The 22,345-nt window shown below is 31.2% G+C and overlaps 2 long non-coding RNA genes across 4 annotated transcripts in view; one reads left to right on the forward strand and one right to left on the reverse strand.

Moving 5' to 3' along the window:
• The window catches only part of LOC118189098 (uncharacterized), an 872,843-nt gene that overhangs the window by 380,926 nt on the left and 469,572 nt on the right, over window positions 1–22,345 (forward strand). The window lies entirely within an intron of this gene.
• Window positions 1–22,345, reverse strand: part of LOC146995072 (uncharacterized) — a 56,499-nt gene that overhangs the window by 22,773 nt on the left and 11,381 nt on the right. Inside the window, exon 2 of the long non-coding RNA XR_015043688.1 lies at window positions 7,932–8,052. This is a non-coding gene — a long non-coding RNA (uncharacterized LOC146995072). The remainder of the gene's footprint in view (window positions 1–7,931; window positions 8,053–22,345) is intronic.

A 22,345-nucleotide genomic window follows, 5' to 3' on the forward strand; every position in this document is an offset into this window, starting at 1 on the left:
TCCTGGAGCCTGATATGCAGTTAATGAATTTTTAAATCTCCCTTAACAGTAAAGGTTTCTGAAGTCTTTCCTTGCTTTTCAATTATATGAAAAGTCTTTGTCTCGGAACATTCTCAAATGCAGTCTAGATTCATCGTCAATAAAAACACTCATAATATCCTAGAATATGAATAGAAATAATTTATTGCAATACAACTTAAATTTCTATGATCATTATGCGATAGGCTAATGAATTTTAGACAAGAATATAAAATATATTGTTAAGAGAAGGCTGTAACTCTCATAGTTTTTACTGCTAGATAACTACACCGAACATGGAACATCTGGTGAGAGAAACCGAACACGACAGGTAACTGTACCAGTTCCCAGTCACAATGGGTAAGAGACAACTGTCAACAGTCGAACGGGAAACAGATGCCTATCTGTATAAGTAGGAAAAGACAAATTGAAAACACTCGAGAGGTAACTTGAAAATAATTTTCTCCTATGTTCCATGCATTTGTAAAGTAATTTGAAGCACGTTTGGGTAGCAGACAAGAGGTCCGGAGTTCGAATCCTTGCGAATGCATTACTGATTTTTCCTATTTCCTGCTCCAACATAACCCCAATAGACTCTAGAGAAACGTACAAAGAAACTGTTGCTTAAAGGCAAACTAAACACTTATTATCATGATAAAGAAAATTCCTCTTAGCAAGAGGAGCTCCGTATTTATGTTTCGTGTAAATGAGCTTTTTAGTTGACAGAAGGACATTTGCTTGAAGAAGACAATTACAGTCGAAAACATCGCGGACGAAAACGTCGCAGACAAAACAACGCAAGGTAAAAACGTCGGGGTACAAAACGTCATGGGAGAAAAGAAAGCAAAGACATATCATCGCAGTTCTGAAACCTCGTGGTACAAAATACCGTCGTCGAAAATAAAGCGGTCCAAAAACATAGCAGTTTAAAAACATCGTCGTCGAAAACATTGTGGTAAAAATTAAAGCATCTGCAAACCGTCGCATGACGATAACATCGCACACATGAGTTTTTCAAGTTTCCTAAGTTGTAAATGCGTATTCACATAAAGATTTGGAAGAGGAAGAACGACACTTTAAAAATAAACGGGAACAAAACAAGATATAAGTTTTACCAAAACAATATCAGATTAACAAACGTGAAAGAAAGTAATTTGATAAGTAACTAAGCAATTTTTATAGAGGCAACCTCATGCAGTTATTTATCTTCCTTTTCCTAAACATTTGTAGGCTGTATTTTTAATTAAAAATTATGATTACAACTTTATAAAGAAAGATTAATTTATTAATGACCTTTGTAAATTAACAATCCTATTAAGTGCCGTAAGTTGCATTAATTTTCTACTCATTTTCAATTTTTAAATGCTACTTAAGTTTCCTTCGTAAGTTTTCAGTAAAAAGTTATTAGTTCGTTCACAAATATGAACTATGAAAATAAAAATATCCCTCTTTCCTTCTTGCGCTCCCAAATCATTATGCGAAAATGCATTTACGGCTTTTAAACCTGAAAAACTCATGTGTGCGATATTATCGTCATGCGATGATTTGTAGGTAATTTATTTTTTACCATGATATTTTGGATGACGATGTTTTTAAACTGCAAAGTTTTTGAACCGCTTTATTTTCGATGACGATATTTTATACCACGATATTTTAGAACTGCGATGTTTTCTTTTTTCTTTCTTCTCTCCCACTATGTTTTGTACCACGATGGTTTTCTTCGCGATGTTTTTGCAGCCATATTTTCAGCGGACACCAAGGAGACGAGTGAGTTCGATATTCTGCAAAGACGTACTAAGTCTAATTTCTATAAATGATAATATAATAATCTATATTAAGCTATAAAATGCTAGATAGCGTCACAAGGTTATCGTCAAACTTTTAGGTGAAATGGAAAATTTTATAAATTTATATGTCATTCCTTTACTCTTGCATTTAGCATCTTATTGATTTCTTTCCATTCCTTAATGTTGAATTTTATATAAAAGAACAATGTTTTGACAGCATTTAAAAAATGCAAGGGGGAAATCAAGGAGTATGTCAGCAGTTAGTTGACTGCTATAGATGCTTACGGAATTTATATGAATATGCTAAGAGGATAGATAATTTAATATACCAAATCGAATATATAATTAAAAAGAATGCACAAGAAAATATAATTATTACGCAGCTAATTTTTTCAAATACCTATTTTTATTAATTCAATTTTAAAATTTTCAGGTGCTTTTTTTCTATCATAAATAAAAGACTAATAGCACACAAAGCTTCATCTTATATATTTTTGATGATTTTATATTTTTTATTCCTTTCGTAGTTTAGTCTATATCAAATATCCTACTTTAAGTACTGGCTTTCTTTAAATTATTGATATGTCAAGCAAAGCAGTTTTAATATTTCTCAACGTGAAATTAATCATCTGGTACCATTATTAATGCACAAACGACTTCTGATATTTATTGGAACAGCATAACTATTTTAGAATAATGTTCCAGCAAAACATATGCAAATGGAAATTATAATCAACGAAATAGAAATATTAATCGAATGCACATACGTCTAACACAATTGTATCACAAAAGGACGTTTTCTGTAAATCTGACTTAAAATGAATAATGCATTTTTATCTTTCTACACTGAAACAAAACGTATATAAATAATAAATTACTTATTAATATGTATTGCTTACTTCTTCTAATCGAAGCACTACGCAGATTAACATTACAGTGTTTTCTAGTTTATGTACAAATCTTTCTGTTTCCCAATAAAGCGTTGTTAAAAATCTTCGTATTTTTCCAATTACTGAGATAATTGGACACAATGCTATATTTTCACGAATTTATTTTCTTTATTGTCGTCTATTACTAATAATTCATGTAATGAATTCTTTTTACTGTTTGTTCGGAAAATAATGTTTTTAGTTTGAACAATAACATCTAAATGGTCTTTGCGTATTATACACAATGCATTTACATAATTTTAGGGCTACGTTCATATAAAATTGGAAGCTAAGAAACCAACATTACATCTTAGCCTTCAATAAGCAAACCTTGCAAGCATATAATTAAGACTGTCACGTTTATACTGCTGCTGGATTTAGTTGTAGAGCTCGTCTTTTAAATCTCTGGATACAGTATTACGAACCTTTTCTCTACTATTAAACTAATGATTATTACGGTGAAACTTCATTTTAAGGTAGAGAGCCTAGTATGTAAGGGTCATGTCTGATGAATAAGACAGATTGTTATAATTCTGACCTTTTTTTGATAGATACTGCTTGATGAGAATGGAAGTGTTAGAAGACGCATAATCATGCAGCAGAAACCAGTTATTTAATTGAGATTTTTCAAGTTTAACGCGTGGCAGTATTTTCAGAGGTATTTCTATACTAAGTGGTTAAGAAATATACAATTCAGCATATGTTGCCTGAAGAAAACATACCTTATAAATTACCGCTCTATATTTAAAAGAAATCAGGAGCATAGTCTCTCTTGAAAATTTTTAAAAATAAAGTGCGGTGAAATAAGACTCTTTTATGGGAATCTTAAAAATCTGAAGTGTACACCACATGACTTCCTTGTACGGAATATTAAATTATACGCAGTTTTCCAGCATTTCATTTAAACATAGTAAATTAACAATTACCGAATTTTGACTTTGAATTCCGTATTCCGTTTGATTAGCTTTAAATCAGATTTTATAATTTTGCTCACACTTTCTACAGGGATATTTAAAGGTTTGCAATAGCTCTTTGGGTGGGCTGTATTTTGATTTAAAACATAAGATGCGACATTAAATTTAATTAGAAATGTTCGTACCTTTGTTGGGTATGCACGTTTTGCATTTTTGTTGTTTATGCGCTACCTGTGGATAGCGCATAAACAACAATAGAATAAATGTACTCTTTAAAGTTCATTATATTTTTTTACCATAGCGACACTACGGCGCTAGGTTCACTTAGCAGGATTACATATCATTCATTTTATAACTCAGAGTGCACAAAACTTATATCATCTGAAGAATTACCATAAGTTCTGTTTAAATACTATACCAAATCTACCACAAGTTCTCTTCAAATACTATACCAAATCTAAAACGACGTATAAAAGAAATTGAACAAATTAAATGACCACCTTTCTTTCGCAGATGATTCAGTGCCTCTTACCGAATGCGTATGCGCTAGTATTAATTAAGTGCTCACCAAGGCTAAAATGCATGAAAATTCAAAATATTTTTATTAAAATTTGAAAGCTATAGAAAAACATAAAACACCAAGTACAGTTAAAACAAATAAAAAACAGATTTAGAATTAACATTACAGTTTCTACGCAAAACAAGCTAATAATTTAAATGATAATTACAGAATGAATTAAGCATAATTTAATTCGCAATAATAAAAGACGTTACTTTGTTGTTGAGAAGCTTAGTTTCTATAGATTAGCAACAGATCCACTATTCTGCTAAGTTTCAAATGTAAAAAAACATGGCTGCCATGGTAATCACAAATTAGACTTAACCGCACTAGTTCGATCATTTTTAAAGCGAAGAATCTGCAATTTACAAACAAACATATAAGAATAAATAAAATGAGCTCACCGAGTCCGTTAAATTGCATTCGATAGCGGTCAAAATGGATATTTTTGTTGAAAAATGATACCCGAAATTTATACGCGATTGCAATACTTCCTTTTTACTTTTTACTTTTTTAAACGAAAGGAATCAAATAATCAAAATTATTGTTCTTCACGATTTATTTAACTTTTTAATCATTTGAGATACTAAATTTTATTTGCGTATTACTGTTACCAATATGTAATTACAGGAGTTGAAACGATTTTAAGGTTATGTCAATTTTACATAAATTCATGTTCTTTTCAAATGAAAATGATTTGGAATTCATGGTGTTTCATTTATTTATAACCTTATGTCAAATATTAAGTAATTATTAAAACGTGCATATTTATTTTAACCAAAAAAATTATCAAATATAGATACTTAGTATATATTTAAGGATTTGTGATTCTTTTTGCATTGAAAAACAGCGTGTCAGCGTGTTTTAGAGAGTGAATTTTAATATTATAATTATTTCAAGGTCTGTGAAATAGAACGGCTGTTCGACTTATAAAAAACAATGCGAAGAGTACATTTTAATTATAAAAACACGAAAAATAAAGCTATAATAATAGACAGACAAATTTCATTGTTCAACCTCTTTCTGTAAATCTTGAAAATTAAAACAAAAAGAGAAATGTTCTAAATGAACGGATTTAAGTAATCAAAATGACTGGATTTTGTAATGTGATGTGATTCACATTTAATAAATGAAAAAAGTTATAGAATGAGACACAATTTATAAAGATTGTTTCAAGGGAACAGGAGTATAAATTTAAAAAATTCCTATTTTACCAATAGTAGAAATCAATGTGTGATTTAAAAAAAATCGCTTTTATTTTTATCATGCATTTTTTCATTTACCATATAAATTTGAAACTTTTCAAGTAATCAAACAAAAGAAAAATTTCTTAAGTTCAATTGTTTTTATTATTCATGCTTACGCAATTGAACATCCTAATCTATCGACCAAAATTATTCAAAATCCAAAATTTTTTAAACTCCAGCCTTTGAGCGAAGAGAATTAACTTTATAGCCGACCAATATGCAGTCCGCGCCATTTAACATCAGTCATTTTGTATGTATATGTGAATTAGTGATTGTTTACCAGCTGCATGCATAAGTGAAATGTCCAAATTAATGACGCTGGTAAATAAACAGGACATTGTTACACAGCGTTTTTACACATTTTTGTAACGATTTTGATTTTCTCCATGAATTTAAATATTAATTTTAAAATACAAACGTTAGGGGCATCAAATTAAATAAGATTTCGTTATTGCCTGCAGTATTAAAAATAATATTTTCTTTAAAATGTCGGCTGAAATGTAAACGATGGATAGAGGGCTATATTTTTGCACTGCTCGAAGAGAAATACTTTTATTCATTTATTGAAAAAATTTCTACACGTAATATTTCTACACGTAAAATAAGTAACATAATTAATATGAAAGGAAAGAAACATCAGCGTTTACATCTGACTGAAAAAAAGCAAAAAATGCATACCTAACAAAGGTACGAACAGTTCTAATTAAATTTAATGTCGCAACTTATGTTTTAAATCAAAATCCAGCCCCCCCAAAGAGCTATTGCAAAACTTTAAATATCGCTGTAGAAAGTGTGCACAAAATTATAAAATCTGATTTAAAGCTAATCAAACGGAAATCGAATAACTAAAGTCTTTGATGCACTGCAACAAATACATAATTGAATGCCTTCTCGGGCCATACAAGTTTATCGCCTAACGCCGAAACATGTTTCTCAGCGTAAGACTATGTGCAGATTGTTGCATTAAACTTATTTTGCAAGTAATAAATGGAAATATATAGTTCAATTGATGAGGCTTGGATATTTATCTGATTGCAATAGAAAAAGATAGATTTACTACCGGAAAAGAAAAGAAAAAGATTTTGGTTCGGAGAAAACAAGGGAAGGTTTTCTAAAGTATTTATGGTTATTACTGTTCTCTCTTATAATAGAAAACATAAAATAAGGAAAGTCGAAAAATTGTCCAAATTCCATCTCTTTATCTAAACAATCTTCACTCTATTCAGTTCCATCAGGTTAAGGCTCCAAGCCATACCTCTAAACCTACTGCTGTATTTTTGCAAAAATTGAGAAATGAAACCGGAATTGAAGCTATTTCCTTTAAATGTATCCCACCCAAGTTCCCTGATATGTCTCCTATGGATTACCGTTCAGATGGACTTTTACACAAGCTCTTTATAAGCGGCATCCCAAAACATTGGATGGACTCTGGAAGATTGTGAAGGATGGAGGGAAATAAAATCAGCCTTGTTGTTTTAAGGAAAGAACGTTTATCTTGGAATTCAAGATGCAATATGATAGCACAAGCAATCAGAATTAAGAAACAATCACAAACAATCAGAGTTAAGAAGAATTGTTTATGTAAAATACGAATAAGAAAAAGGTGGTGTGGTGTGGTGTATTTAATTATGGCAAAGCACACGAGGGCTATCTGCCTAAAGGGAGGGATGCCTTTCGTGGAGGACTTTCTAAGGGAAACTGGCTCGTATACACGTTACACATGGGGAAAACCACGAAAACGCCCATGCAGCCAGCCCGTTCGCGGGATTCGAACCTCAGACCGAACTACCAGTGTTCAGCGTCTTTACCGCTCGGCCGCTGGTGGGCGAATAAGAAAAAGGAAATACGTTGGATAACAGAAATGATATTATGTAATTTAACAGTATTTGGGAGTTTTATCTGTCGACAAAAGTATGTTGTTTAATTGTATGTATGCAGTTCGGAATATAAAAACACTGGTAAACCATTAGTTAAAAGTAAATTGCTTACTTGTAGAAAATAAACCAATTGTATAACCTTCTATTTTCTGTTTTATCAATCTTCTGTAATGCTATTTTCAGCGTAGTTTTTTTATTTGTAACGGTATTTTCTCTTCTATTATTCATAATTTTTAAAATACCGATTTAATATACATAGCCAAAGAACTTTATTTTCCCAATTAAACTACTAGGAAATGCAAGTGAATTGTTAACGTAGCTAAAATACCGATTATTCTTCTCTTCTTTGTTATTTTAACTATCGTCGGATTAGCAATTGTTTTGAGTTAATTGTGGATGTCAACCCTGTTATTACTCCAGTTCCAGTTAACAGAATGCTTATTAACTGCTTACTTCCGGAAGTTTTAAGAAAAGGTGAATTTGATACACTTACTTATGTCATATATATTTACTGTTTATTTGTTTTACGGAATTAGATTTTACAGAGTTAAAATCGATTGACATGTGTAAAGTATATTTTCCTAAAGTAATTATACTTACCTTGTAATATGTATTTGTAACACCTACTGGAGATTCCAAGTAATTTAGCTAGGTCAGTTGTTATAACAATAAGATATTACGTCTGATCTTTGCGGTGAACTGTCACCACCAGAACAGCTACCTATAAAATAAACAGACATAGAATTAAACATGTTAAGTTAACATTATCTCATCAGTTGTGAGAGATTAAATTAAAATGAACAGGCGTAAATGTGTTAGCCAATCCGAACTAAGTTTAAAACTCCTTTCACAATATGTATAAATCCAACAACTTAACAATAAGATCCAAAACTTGACTATAGATTACAAGTTCTGCCTAACTGCGGTAGAAGTTCAGCCACATTACTCAAAAACTCACTCTACATCAAAACCAGTCCTGGAATCACAGACAGATTTTGATTTCATTGACAAGGCATCAATGGAGCTCAGGCCGAACTCTGACACACATATTCGCAGTTCCTCTATCTTTTTATAATAAAACTGCTCACCACTTAACCTACATAGTTTACAGGATGAGCGAACCTCATGGTGAAGAAGAAGTAAATTAAATTACATTTCGTTAGTAAAACTTGAACTTAAATGCGGCACACCTATTGATCTCATTGTATAAGGTATATATTCATTATATTACAATTGATAAACAAACAGATATTATAGTACCGCCAAAAGTACAATATGGCTTGAGAATCTACTTTCTTAAAGACACGAAATAACTCAGTTGAGACGTGTTTGCTCCACGCTCGAGCTTATTCACAATTATCCGCGGCGAATTACGATTTTGCGCGCGTGCCGCGGTCATTACACGGCAGATAATTGCCATCGGGAAAAATAGCGAGGGGAAAACACACCCGTTAAATTTTCCACTCTCTTCCTTACTCCCTATCCAGAAGTTTGGGGGACATTTCTATTTCATTAGACAGCGGGTAATTACTTTCTGAACGTTTCAAGTGAAAAACAAGGATAGACACTTTCCCAGATAGGGCAAATCAAGGTTTCCGAGAAGCGGGAGGAATTAGATAAGGATTAAAGTTTCGGGAAAGGGAGATTCTTTGTATCGCGTGGGTTGCAAGTTTCTTTAATGCTCATAAAAAAGACCGAGAAAAATTCACAAAGGTATATATTAAGCTTTATTTTTCTTCATGGTATGATTTTTCATGTACGGGAAAAGCGAATGAAGAACACATAACTGGTATGCCTTACATTCTTTTGCGACTCTTCAGACGAACAATACTTAATTTTAAATTGGAAAGAAGAATCATCTCCTTTAACATTAGAAAACAATGTATTTCCGAACGCAGTAAGTGTTTATTAATCTTATATTGCAGGAATGTATTTCGATTGAAAACAAAACAAGTGAACGTATCTTGTTTCCAATTGATAAAAAAAATAATGTACTGTAATATCGTAATGATGACATAAAAAGTAACTATGTAGGTACGTTGCAATAAAGTAATCTAAATTTATTGTTTTGAAGGTAATTTAAATTTATGTGCGTATGCTTTAATAAAATAAGCTGCATTTGTTGCTTTAAAAAGTGATCTAAGTTTATTTTAACAAATAAACACCATGTATTATGGGATTAAGGAAAATACTTGCCAGTATTTGCAACAGTAATATTTGAAAATTTAGTAATAATTTTATTGCTATTGCATGGCTAAAAAATTTTATTTTAGCATTTTTTTTTCTGTTTCTTTTGAATAAATAGAAAAGGATTTATTATGAACAATTTCGCACTTAGAATACATTACAAGTATTAATTCATATTTTAAGATTTTAATTCTGTTGATATTCTATATTTCTGTTTCTATTGTTTCAATAAAATCTCATGCAGCTGAGTTATCTGGAGTGAATACATTGCTCACAATGTGTTTCTATTCGGGTGATCAAATGTAAATATTTTTGGTAATTAAAGCTAGAAATAAATACCTGTTCCATTGCAGAGACAACGTATGACTTCAATTCCGCCCCCCTCCCCTAAAAAAGGTAAAAATAGTAACGTCAAAAAGACATTTTCATTAGTTTTTTTATAGAAATATGAATGAAAACATTTAGTATTTAATTGTTAAGTATGTAGAGACAGTAAGTATTTTATGGATGCAGGCAAGATGAAAAATTAACAAACGCATTCGCCGGGAATCAAACCACGGACCTCTGGAATGCCGTCCCAGTGTGCTGACCACTACACCACGAAGGAATGCTAGGAAAGTGTAAGAAATACCTTATATGCTTAAAGGGCGTCTGGAGTTTTCAGGGCACTCAATCGCCAAATCCTGAGTGTGGAGAAACCTCATCCAACACCCTTTTAGTACAGATGCCACTGTAAAGTCCTTAGGATTTTTTTGGAAGCAGGCAAGATGAAAAATGAGTAATCGTCTTCGTCGCTGATCGAACCACAGACCTCTGGAATACCAGCCCAATGTGCGAACCACTACACCACGAAGCCACGCTAGGAAAGTGGGAGAAATACCTTATAAGTATAAAAATTTAAAAGTGGGTCGGCAGGAAACAATGAGCACTCAAGGCGGACTGCGTCAAAATGGCACAGCACTTTTTAAAATTTATCATCCATGTGACTTGATGAATGTCATTTCTCAAAGGTTTAGCTAATTGCTGTGCCATAATTTTAACATACGTTTCGAATTAAAGTATTTTATTTTGTTTCTTGTCTAACTTCGTAATAAATGCCATTCATTTGGCTAAATATGCATCACATTCCTGTAATTGGTAATAGCTGTAATTGCTTTACTCTGAGGTTTTTACCACTTTGCAGACGAGACTCTTTTTAGACATCTCTGAATGTAATGTTTCAAATCAAGAGGCAAGGAAGAATTGACGTAATAATTATTTCCATAACTCTTGGCTATTGACTTTAAGCATTCTTTGGCCAGTTTTCAGAAGTGAAGAAATTAGAAAACACTTCTTTATTAGAGACTGGAAGTGATTTACAAGAAATATTAGTTGAAGGTAATGTAATATTTATTGTTGCATTGAACCTTATTGAGGTTCAGAAGAAAAATCCTCAACTTATTAGATTAATTTACTCCGAATAACACACATCTTAGAAATGCATTAATACGTATTTAGCTCACTCTGTAAAATAAACTAAGTCTAAATCTTCAAGTTCGAAGAAATGTAAATTCCAGGGTGAGTTTTAAATGAATGTTTTCTTTCTGTTTTTATTATTTTAATATGCTAAATGTGTTAACCAAATAATCTTAGTGCATTTGCGTGTTAAATATTGAAACTGCTGCTCTCAAGGTGATTTTTAAAAGTTCTGCATTCTTATAGACAGATTATTACTATTTAAACTCGAGGTGGTTTCACTGGAGGTGATTAGAAAGTCTAAAACGGGAAAGGGAAGCATTAAAATTTCTGTAAAATATGTAGCAAATGAACCTTTTCTATTTTTAGACAAATGGCGGCATGATTGCTATTCTAGATGCATAGAAAAGTCGTTACGTGACGCCTGTTTGGTTCGCGCTGTAAAAAAGTGTCATTTTATTTTGTACTTGCGAAAGCACATAATTTGCTTTATGCGAGTTGAAGTAATCAGCTTAATTTAGAAAGTGTTCACTTTATTTCGTTACTATGGAAAGCGGATGGGTAAAAAACAAAAACTATTTTACTACATTTATGAAAACTAACCTTTAAATTAGCCGAGAGGCATCGATAAGAAAGTTTGTATCGATAATTGCACCATCCTAATAAGTTTCTTTCAGTTTAAACGCATATTATTTGAATTTATCATTTCTATGATAAAGCCTGCACCAAACAAAGTAATCGCCGAAATATAAAATTTAGCAGAATCTCTTTTCTATTCGGTGATACCATAATAATTATCCGTGTCTTATACTCGGACAGTATGGCAATCAGTATGGCAATTTGCTATGCAGTGGTATACCACTACATAATTGAATATTAGAGGAGTTACCTGCAATGCTTCTATGCTGTTACGAAATCTGTATACATTGATAAAATCTTCTGGCTCTAAGGATAGCACATAAGCAAACCGTGTTTCTTCCGTAGAAATCACCGTCTTGAAAAAATGTTTGCTAATATATATATAAACAATCTCATGTCAAATGCAATCTGATAGTGTTTCAGAGCTACAAGTACAAACATTATTATGCATTATTTCGTCAGAAACACTTCGCCTTCCATGACGCTTTCGTTGGAAGCGCACAATAACGCTTAAGATTCATCGGTTCACGTATGTTCGCTGCTCCGCTGCATTGAAAACGTACACTCTCCACGGTCTAGTTAGTCGCTAAAGTTCTTCAAACATTAAACTTAATAATTTTGTCTTTTTTTGTGTTTTTGTACTAAAAGTAGTAATTTGTCATATATTAATAGAGGCTTACAATGTCGAAAACAATTGTTTAGAAACGTGAAACGTACAATTTTAATACAGAATGGGAAGAACGTATTTTCTTTAAATTGGTGAATGCAAAATGTGTGTGCTATATATGACATGCAAGTGTAACATTTCTAATAAAAGGAACGTTGAAAGGCATTTCAGAAGCATGCATGGTAGTTTTTGATACAGAATTTCCGTTAAAAAATTAATTGCGTAAACAAAAGTTAAAAGAACTTAAATCGCAATTAATTGGACAAAAATAAAATAAAATAAATAAATAAAATACAAGTCCCCACAAAAATCTGAAACGTTTCAGATTTTTTTTAACGTTTTGTGTGTTACCTTTATTTATTAAATATCATGTTCTTTCCACTTAAACCACAAAATTCTGTTCAGTAGCAATGTCGCAAAATAATTTTAAAATGAGCATATCTTTAGAATTTCCGAAACGCAGTTCCGCGCTCGCTGGAGATAAAAAGGTCTTTTTTCCCCGCCGTAGAGTGTTGCCACTGCTCGCTTTAAAATAGTTGAGTTTGTTACTCAAACATTCGTTAAAGTTTTACAAAATATTAAATCGATAATAAAACAAATTCCAAATTTCAAATTTGGTCTTTCACATGCCCATATTCGTAGGAGGATTACATTATTCAAAATTCGATGGATATATAGTTTTATCACAATGCGAGGAATATGCATACATTTATGCAGATTTTTCGTTATTTAATTTCTTCAAACATAATGCAGGACGCTAACATTGTTCAGTTCGAAAAGGATCAGTTGGCAACAGTTCGAAAAGTGAAACGGACATTTGTAATGATTCAACGCAAAATCGCAAAACGAAAACAGTAGTCCTTCAGGGACAAAGCCCCTTTGGACTAGCAATAATTTATTTTATTCAATCCAGTACTATATGTAAGGATGCAACAGATGCATCTTTTAGTGTGAGTCATGTTTTAGAGAAGTATAAGAAACCTTTGGCAGATGCAGATATGATAAAAAAAGCGTTTTTGGAAGCCCGCAATTCATTATTTGATTCATTCAAGAACAAAAAAGAAATTATTTCCCCAATTAAAAACGTATAACTTTCAAATGTCGTGTAGATGAATTCTGATCTGGCTGATCAGCTGACCAAAGATATTACTAACTGTATTTGCTTTTCCTAGCAGTTTGACGAATGTATATTGATGAATCTGACATGGTTGATGTTTCTCAACTTTGGATTTTTATAAGATAGTTTTTAAGTCTATGAGTGTAAAAGATTGATTATTAACAATATTGCCTCTAAAAAAGAAAGCACGCAGTGAAAATATTTACCGTGCCTTCGATAAGTATATAGAGGAGAAAAAAAATTCAATTTATTAAATTGTATTGATGACAACTGATAGGGGCCCCCATCAATGACTGGCACAGTCAATGGTTTCTTTGGCTATGTACATCAGAGATGATGACTTACCGCATCTCCTTTCTTATCATTGCATTATTCAACAAAAGACCCTCTGTGTAAAATTCTAAATACGCGTCATGTCTTCATGAAAACTCTGCAAGAGAATATTTCGTGAAGACCAACTAGAAGAAAGAGAATCTGATTACGGAGAATTGTTATATCATCGAGATGCTTGTTGGTTAAGTCGGAGTATATATTGTAAAAATACAAAGATTCAGGGGCCTACCATAAGAGGTAAACGATTTTTTTGGGTATCAAATGATAAAGCCTACGTAGAACTTAGTGATGACATTTGGTTGATGGATTTCGCTTTTGTTGTTGATATAACAAGCAATCTTAATTAATAGGACTTTGATTTGTGAGTATAAAAAATAAAACAAATATTAGAATTGATTGGATTTATTCATAATTTTCAAAACCAGTTAAAGTAATATCTTCTCAGATGATGAAGAATGAACTAAAAAATTTCAAAAATATTTCTGACGAGTTGTTTAAAAATGGAGGAACGTTAAATAAAGAGAAATATGATATTGAAATAATAAAACTTCACTCCGAATTTGAGAGACGTTTTCAAGAATTTACTAGACTAGAACCAATTGTTTTATTCATCAGTCACACATTTGACAATGTTAATGTAGAAGGAGTGACTAAAAATATAAATTATATATTCCCTTTATCTCTTTAGGAAAACGAAATGAAAATGATATAATTTTAAAAGTACATAGTAGTTCAAAACCTAAGAATAACTTTTGAATCTAATAGACGAAGTAAAGTATCCTAATTTAAAAGTTGCATTTCATTTAACATCGTTCTTTGGCTCTACTTACCAGTGTGAAACTGCATTTTCAACGATGAATGTAATTAAGAGAACATATCGTTCCCGACAGACGACCATTTAGAATGCAGTGCAAGATTAGCAGTTAGTAATTATATACCGAGATATTCAAGATTGGTTGACAGTATGCAGACTAAGCCTTTCTACTCACTGTAACTACGATAACTAACTTTAGATGAAAATGATTTATTTTTTAATGTATTTTGAGTTCTTTGATAATAATCGCTGATTTGAAATTATGATATTTGTGGCTTTTGCTTTAAACTCGGTTTTAAAAGAGTAAGTTAAGTGCATATTTCGTATTTATGATTAAGCTATAATAAATATTGTAGACCTTCTTTTCAAGCTCACCACAGCTATGCAACTGGGTGGACCGTGACACCTTGAAAAATTTAGAAGTAGGCCGTATTCCGGAAAAGTCTGCCCACCCCTGTTATAAAACAATCACGCTTTAATCTGTAAATTCGATGTTTTAAAAATGAAACTTAAATATGTTTACAATGTGTCACAAGAACGTTTGCTCACGCAAATAATTAAAAAAAAAACTAGGATATTTATTTCGTTCGTGATTATTAAGCAAATGCGCGATTATAAACACTATGCTATTCTATATTTCTGCTTCTGATGCTTCAACAAAATCTCATGCATTTGAGTTATCTGGTGTTAATACATTGCTCACAACGATTTCTATTCAGGCGATCATATGTAAATATTTTTAGTAATTAAAGCTAGAAGTAAATACCTGTTTCACTGCAGAGACAACGTACAACTTTAATTCCGCCCTCTCCCCAAAAAAGGTGAAAATAGTAACGTCAAAAAGATATTTTCGTTACAAATACTTCGAACCCTAAATAATCATTTGTGATAATCTCTTTAAAAAGAAGCGATTAAAGCTAGGGCTTAGCCCTACTTACACGAATATTATGATATTTAATTTTCTACTGCGTTCTGAAACCATCCACGTAAACTCTTCCTCACATACATTCTAAACGTATGCTTACATTCTGGCCTTAACACACAGTACTGATTAGCTATGTTAGGTTAAAACACAGTCTGATCTCAAAATACTAAAAAAATCCAAACTACGTAAGCATGTTTGGGAGATGAAAGGAAAGAAGACTGCAGCAATTTTTAAAAGACTGACTATAAATTTAATCTGACATAGTCTTCCAACATTGAAGAAGTCCAGTTGAAATGTAATATTATTTTCAGATATTCAAATTAAAAATATGAAAATTAAAATTCGCGTGAAGGATTAAAAATATGTAAAATGTTTTATGATTGTATTATGCCTTTTCCACTTCCCGTAAGTGTTATTTAAAAGGTAGCATTATATAATATTAAATTATGTAAAATAAACGATGTGAATAGAAGATAATTAGAACCTAAAAGACGTCTGAAGAACTTCCGCGTACAAATTTGGTCCAGATCATTTTCAATAACGAGTAATCATCTGAGTTCATATTCTTCACTGCAACATTATGTTCTGATATTTTAGATCAGGTTAAATTATAAGAACAACACATATTGGACATTTTTATATATGTTTCAATAACAATAGTATTACTGTATATAATTTTTGTTAATTAATGCTTGTTAATTATATTCCTTTAAATAATAATATAAGATTTGCTTGAGAAATAGGCCGTAAGGGAAAACATATGCTAGAAGTTTGATAAACATATTTAGAAAGATTTAAAAGCAACTAATATGTGTCAATACATGCATATACATATATGAATAAAACTATCAAAATATAATTAAAAAAATCCCATTAAATCTCATGAAGAATTCAGTTTCTGAATATTCTCCTGTAATATTATGTTTATGAATTTTGGTTACTGACAAATAGTTTCATGAGATCTCAGAAACAGCTCGTGATGGTATTGCACACTTATTTACAATTTATTGAGATGTTTGTTTGAAACTTTCGTTTCTGGCAGCTCAGCAGCTTTTAGTAAATTGTTTAGAAAAACAAAAAACCCTAACTGGTATAAACATCAACGAATTTTGACAATTCTACTGAAATGATACTTTTCTGTGTAATGACTTTGAACAAACTATAATGAAGTCATTTTTTTTTTCATTGCAATGTACATTACATTTTGATAATCAAGTATTGAAGGTAACAGAAGTATATTTCAGATGACTATAAGCCCACCAGCGGCCGAGCGGTAAAGACGCTGAACACTGGTAGTTCGGTCCGAGGTTCGAATCCCGCGAACGGGCTGGCTGCATGGGCGTTTTCGTGGTTTTCCCCATGTGTAACGTGTATACGAGCCAGTTTCCCTTAGAAAGTCCTCCACGAAAGGCATCCCTCCCCTCAGGCAAATAGCCCTAGCGTGCTTTGCCATAATTAAACACACACACACCAGATGACTATAAACCGGTTTTAGCGGAGAAAAGTAACAATAATTTTCAAAACAATAATTTTCAATTATAAATTGTATATTCAGTATTTTATAAAAGTGTGAGCAACTATTTTAATTTTTAAGAATGAAACAAGTAAAATAGCGTGTTATAAAGAAATGATTGTTTTTCAGTTTGATTGATTTAACAGAATTTTTTTTTCAAAGTTTCTATAAAGCAAATTGCGATTGATAAAAAGTTTACCGGAACTGTTAAGTGCGTATTTTTGTCATTCAGTTTGCAAATGATATTATAAACGTATAATATTATAAATGTGTAATATTATAAATGTCTCTGTGGATATAAAAGAAGAGAAATTGATTATTGTTATTTGCTTAGACACAGATGTTGTTGTCTTGTCCGTGAATTTCATGGAACAATGGTTGCAAAAGATTGTCGAAAGAGTTTGGATATTCTTCTCCCCCACCAATTGTGAAAAAGAGCAACCGCGCCTTTCTTTCCCTTCTACCAAACCACACTAGATTGCTTTCGGCTCGCCATATACTATTTAGAGTGCCCGCATGCCGCGAAGACACTATACATTTATAAACATCCGCGCTTTCTCTGGGATTCGAACCGAGCTCTTCGGTATACCGCAGTAGGCTCCTCTAACCAGTATACCGTCTCGGCGGGTTCAGACAGAGATAAAATTACTTTTTTGAAGGTCTTATTACATTTTATTATCTTAACAAGAAAGTTAGTTCCAGAATTAAAACTTAAGACAGACGTTTAAAAGAATAATTAATTAAATTTCAGTATACCTGTATATTAGTATATCTGTATATTCATTTTAATCGTCGCTCATATTCTCTTAGTTTTTATATTGTTGGAAAAGATATTCCGCTAATTGCTAACATGGAAATACAAGGCAATGTATATTTCATAATATCTCTAACTGGAAGAATGATAATGGCTATTGAATATAGATTGATAATTTAGCTTCCATTTCTGAAATGCTTAATTTTTCTCGAATTATATCTCGATGTCTCAGTATCACCGCAACGTAATGCATATGAGTTAAATATACCAGTATAATTTGAAAAAGACTTTTGTTTGCATAATGTAAGCATGGAAATTAATTTCACCTGCAATAAACGTAGAGAAATTTGAAGAAAGCTCAAATGGATAATTCTAGATTTATTTCTGGCAAGATAACTGAAATTTATGACTTGTTTGAATACACTCGAAAGTAGGATCGACACTCTGTGCCTAGGTTCACTTAACAGCGTTAAATTTCATTCATTTTTTTTAACACAGAATGCACAAAATTTATATAATCTAAGAAGTGTCTAATCGTTGCCACATATTCTATTCAAATAATATAATAAATCTAAAATGATGTATAAAAGAAATTAAGCAAACAATAAAAAAAAGGTTTTTCACAAGACGATTCAGTATTTCTGATTCAATTAATTCAATTTTTACTTCGCGACAAGGCGAAAATACATAAAAACTCAAAAGATCTGTATTGAAAATTATGAAGTAAATCTTAAACACTTATTTCTTCGAATAAATTCCAGAATTTACTAAGCATGATTATTTCGCAATAATAAATAAAGGCGTTATCTTTGTTATTCCGAAGCTTAATTTCTCTAGAATTTGCAACAAATCTACTATTCTGTTGTTTCAAATGTAAACAAGCAATGACCGACATGGCAAAAATTATTAGGCTTAGCGGCACTTAAACAACTTTTAAATTATTGATAATTCTAAAACTATTGCATACAGATTTACTAAAGGCATAATAACCTTAACCGGATAATAAGAGCAACATAATTGAATCATTTTTAAAGCAAGAAATATACAATTTACAAACATATAAGAATAAAGATACGGAGATCACTGAGCCGAGTAACAGAGTGTATATATATATATATATATATATTTATATATTTTTGGTGCCGCCGATTGCAACCAAAACACGAAGTGCACATCTACTACATGCTATAGCAATCCTATATACAAAATTTTAATATTCTGAGGTTACTCGTTCATTTTCAATCAGTTTTATAATAATTTGTTTGGGGGGAAAAGAGTCCTTTATTCTGTCCTTACGTACGGATGTCACGCAAAAATATCGTTAAATTGCATTCTATAGCGATCAAAATGGATACTTTCGTTGAAATATGATGCCTGAAGTTTTCCGCGATTACAATACTTCCTTTTTACTTCGTACAAGGAAGTGAAAAAGACTAAACGTTTCTTGTTATTAAAATCTAGAGGTTTCTTTTCTTATTCACATATACTGTTATAAATGGTTCACTGTACGTCAATAATGTTGTGCTAACTAACCGCAGTGTGGGAGATCAGAGGGAATGGTATTTGTATTTTCAGAATTTAAACGTATAAAATATTATTTACGAAACTCATTGAGCCAATCAAAAGTAACTCCTTCTTTCCTTCTGTACATTGAACAAACTTCTTTGGAAAATTACAAATATAAGGAAATAATTAACAACTTTTGCAGAGATGAAATCGAGAGAAAAATATATTTGAATTAATTTCTTTTTTTAATTTAAGAGATGTGATCAAGGAGATTTATCAAATGCATGTTTATAATCAGATTTTGTAATATTTCGAAAAAGATAAACTTATTCCTAAGTATTTTTATTTCTGTTGGTGTAAAAAATAAAATGTATTATCCCTAAAGGGGCTTTTAGTCTCAAAATGGGATTTTGCGTTGGTTTCACTGTAAACGGCGTATTCCTATTTAGATTAATGCCATAAAATATTATCGCACTCTGTTATTGATAAAGAAATCAAATAATGAAGAATCTACATGGGGAATATATTTTCCTTGCACTGTAAACGACGGTAAATACAGACTTCCAGCTTTGAATAAAGTAGTTCTCCACCTGAACATGTGAGCCCGAATTTTGTGTTTGGAATTCGTTTTTTTATTTATTTTATGATTCATAAAACTTTACTGAATTTTTGATCAACAAATTCAACGATTTGAAAGCGAGCGGTAGCAATACAGTTGAAATAAAACATTTTTATCACGAGCGTGAAAGACTGTTACCATTTGGAAAGAAGTGAGTTATTTATCTTTCAGTTTTAATTAAAATATTGTGTCTATGAAAGCAATATATTGCAGTCACCTGAAATGAAATAGTTTTGTCTCCGACGCGGCACAGTTTTGTCATTCAGTAAAGCCTAAGATACTTTCAAATTTAATTCTTGAGTTTGCTAAATAAAAACTAAGTGATTTAAAAACAATAAACATAGTTCTGAAGAATATTGTTTTCTACTTTTTAATGTAATCTATTTATATAAATATGTATTAAATAAGTTGTCTAATTAAATATATTCAATATTTTTAGGAAATTTCCCTAGACCTCATTAAAACCATTATATACTTTTTCTGATAACAATTTATGTGTCTGGCTATGCAAGCGGCTAGTTTTTAAAGACATAGCTATAGCGAATATAAAAATATGTATGGCAACCTGTATCGGAATGTATGGCACGCTATTGGGAATGTTAAAGATACGCTGTTTTAAAATATTTTGTGATTTTGCTTTGAATCGAAATTTATGTGGCGTAAATGCGGACAAATGATATTTAATAAATAAAGTTAACACATAAAAAGTGGTTAATAAAAAAATAATTTTGTAGCCATTTTACTAAAACTGAATATTGATATGATAAACAGAGAAAAGATTGAAAAAATATAAAACTAAACCAATACTTAACACTGGCTCCAGAATTCTAAGCATATACAGCTATATGCAGTTTTTAAAAATTTAGTGATTTTGCTCAATGGGAATATTTTTCGAGCTACGTAAAATGTATTGTAGTATATCCTCACATAAAATAATAGTCTAGAGCCTTTCGCAAGACTTCATTAAAATATTATTAAAATTGAAAACTAATTGTACTTATAATAATTGCCTCTTTGTTCCCTAAAAAAGTGTAAATCTGATTAAAATATTGAAATTTTCTAATAATGGGCTTGCATGCATGAAAGTGTTATTGTAAGCAGCGTGATTAAGGTGAATGACAGTCAGATCTAGAACAAATTTTTCCAACTGACAGAGTAAACATGATTAGTCAGTTCTGATAACACGACCACCTTATAATACCAATCGATGAAAATCAATTTAGGTTTATCATAGCTTTAGAATATGCTTTGATTGCAGATCTGTAGTATGGTACGAAACATTTATGTTTATATGTTTTATGTACAAAGCAGCAGAAAAACTTGGGAAATGATGCTTAAATCAGAATTATCTTTCAAAAGATTTCATGGAATTAGATGTGTAAGGTAGTTTCTACTGAAATTAAAAGCATATTCTCTGCGTCTATGACTAGAAAAATATGAAATAAGAGAAATAGGAGCAATAAGGTTATGATTGAATATTAGGATTGTAATTCACATCATATCTCTAATTAAAGTTTAGAGTTAGTACATCTCAGAGATATTATTTGTTTGTTTGGCCAATGCTAGGAAGTATTTCGTAGACTAGAAGTTTGAAAGTCATCGCGAATATACATTAGAAATTTACTTATTTTAAAAAACATTATTTCTGGGATATGATGAGGTTGTCATATCTATGAATATATCCGTTACTGGTAACGTGAATATCATACAAGTGGAATCATCATCATCAGTCTCATGCATTAATAGTGGAAAGATGTTACTATGCTACTGAAAAACTACTCATACCTAACATTGTATCATTCATAAGTGTAAGGATAAAATGGAGTTACTGAAAATGTAGGTGCATGTGTGTTTAGGTACACATTAGCTGCATGGATGTTTCTATGCATACTGGATACATGGGTTTTCAGTGCATGTTAGTTGTATTAATGTTTTCGTGGTTTTCGTTACCCGTAACGTAACTGCGAAATGTTTCTTTTAGAAAGGCTTCGATGACATATGAATATTTTCCTGTAATATTTAAGGCAAAATACATGAATTAAGATAATTAATTAAGAACTTAGATTTTAGATAAAAGCATTAGTTTAAAAGGATGTATTTAGATAACTGTAAATGACGGATTTCATAGTGGATTTCATTAACTGGAATATAGTAATACTTTAAAAAGTATTACTATATTCCAGTAAAAAGTAAACTGCTTAATTAGCATTTTATTGTCATTTTCTCTCTTGCCTATTTTGTAATCTAATAACAGCTCGTTTACTTCAGATCAGTTCCATTGATTGAAATTTTGTTACAATGTGAGCGCTTAATATATTTCCTTAAATTAACAATGAGAATAATTTAGTTAGAATGTCGAAAATTCATATTTTAATACATAAATTTTATTTTTTAAAAAACTTTAAATGCTTCTTAGGATGTTGCTATTTTTGTCTCATCAAATTCTAGGCATTTAAGGATCAAGCATCTAAGACAAGAATGCTAT

Source organism: Stegodyphus dumicola, chromosome 10 (assembly GCF_044657685.1).
Source record: "Stegodyphus dumicola isolate Sdum_Otavi_A_Nest chromosome 10, ASM4465768v1".
NCBI classification, from domain to species: domain Eukaryota; kingdom Metazoa; phylum Arthropoda; class Arachnida; order Araneae; family Eresidae; genus Stegodyphus; species Stegodyphus dumicola.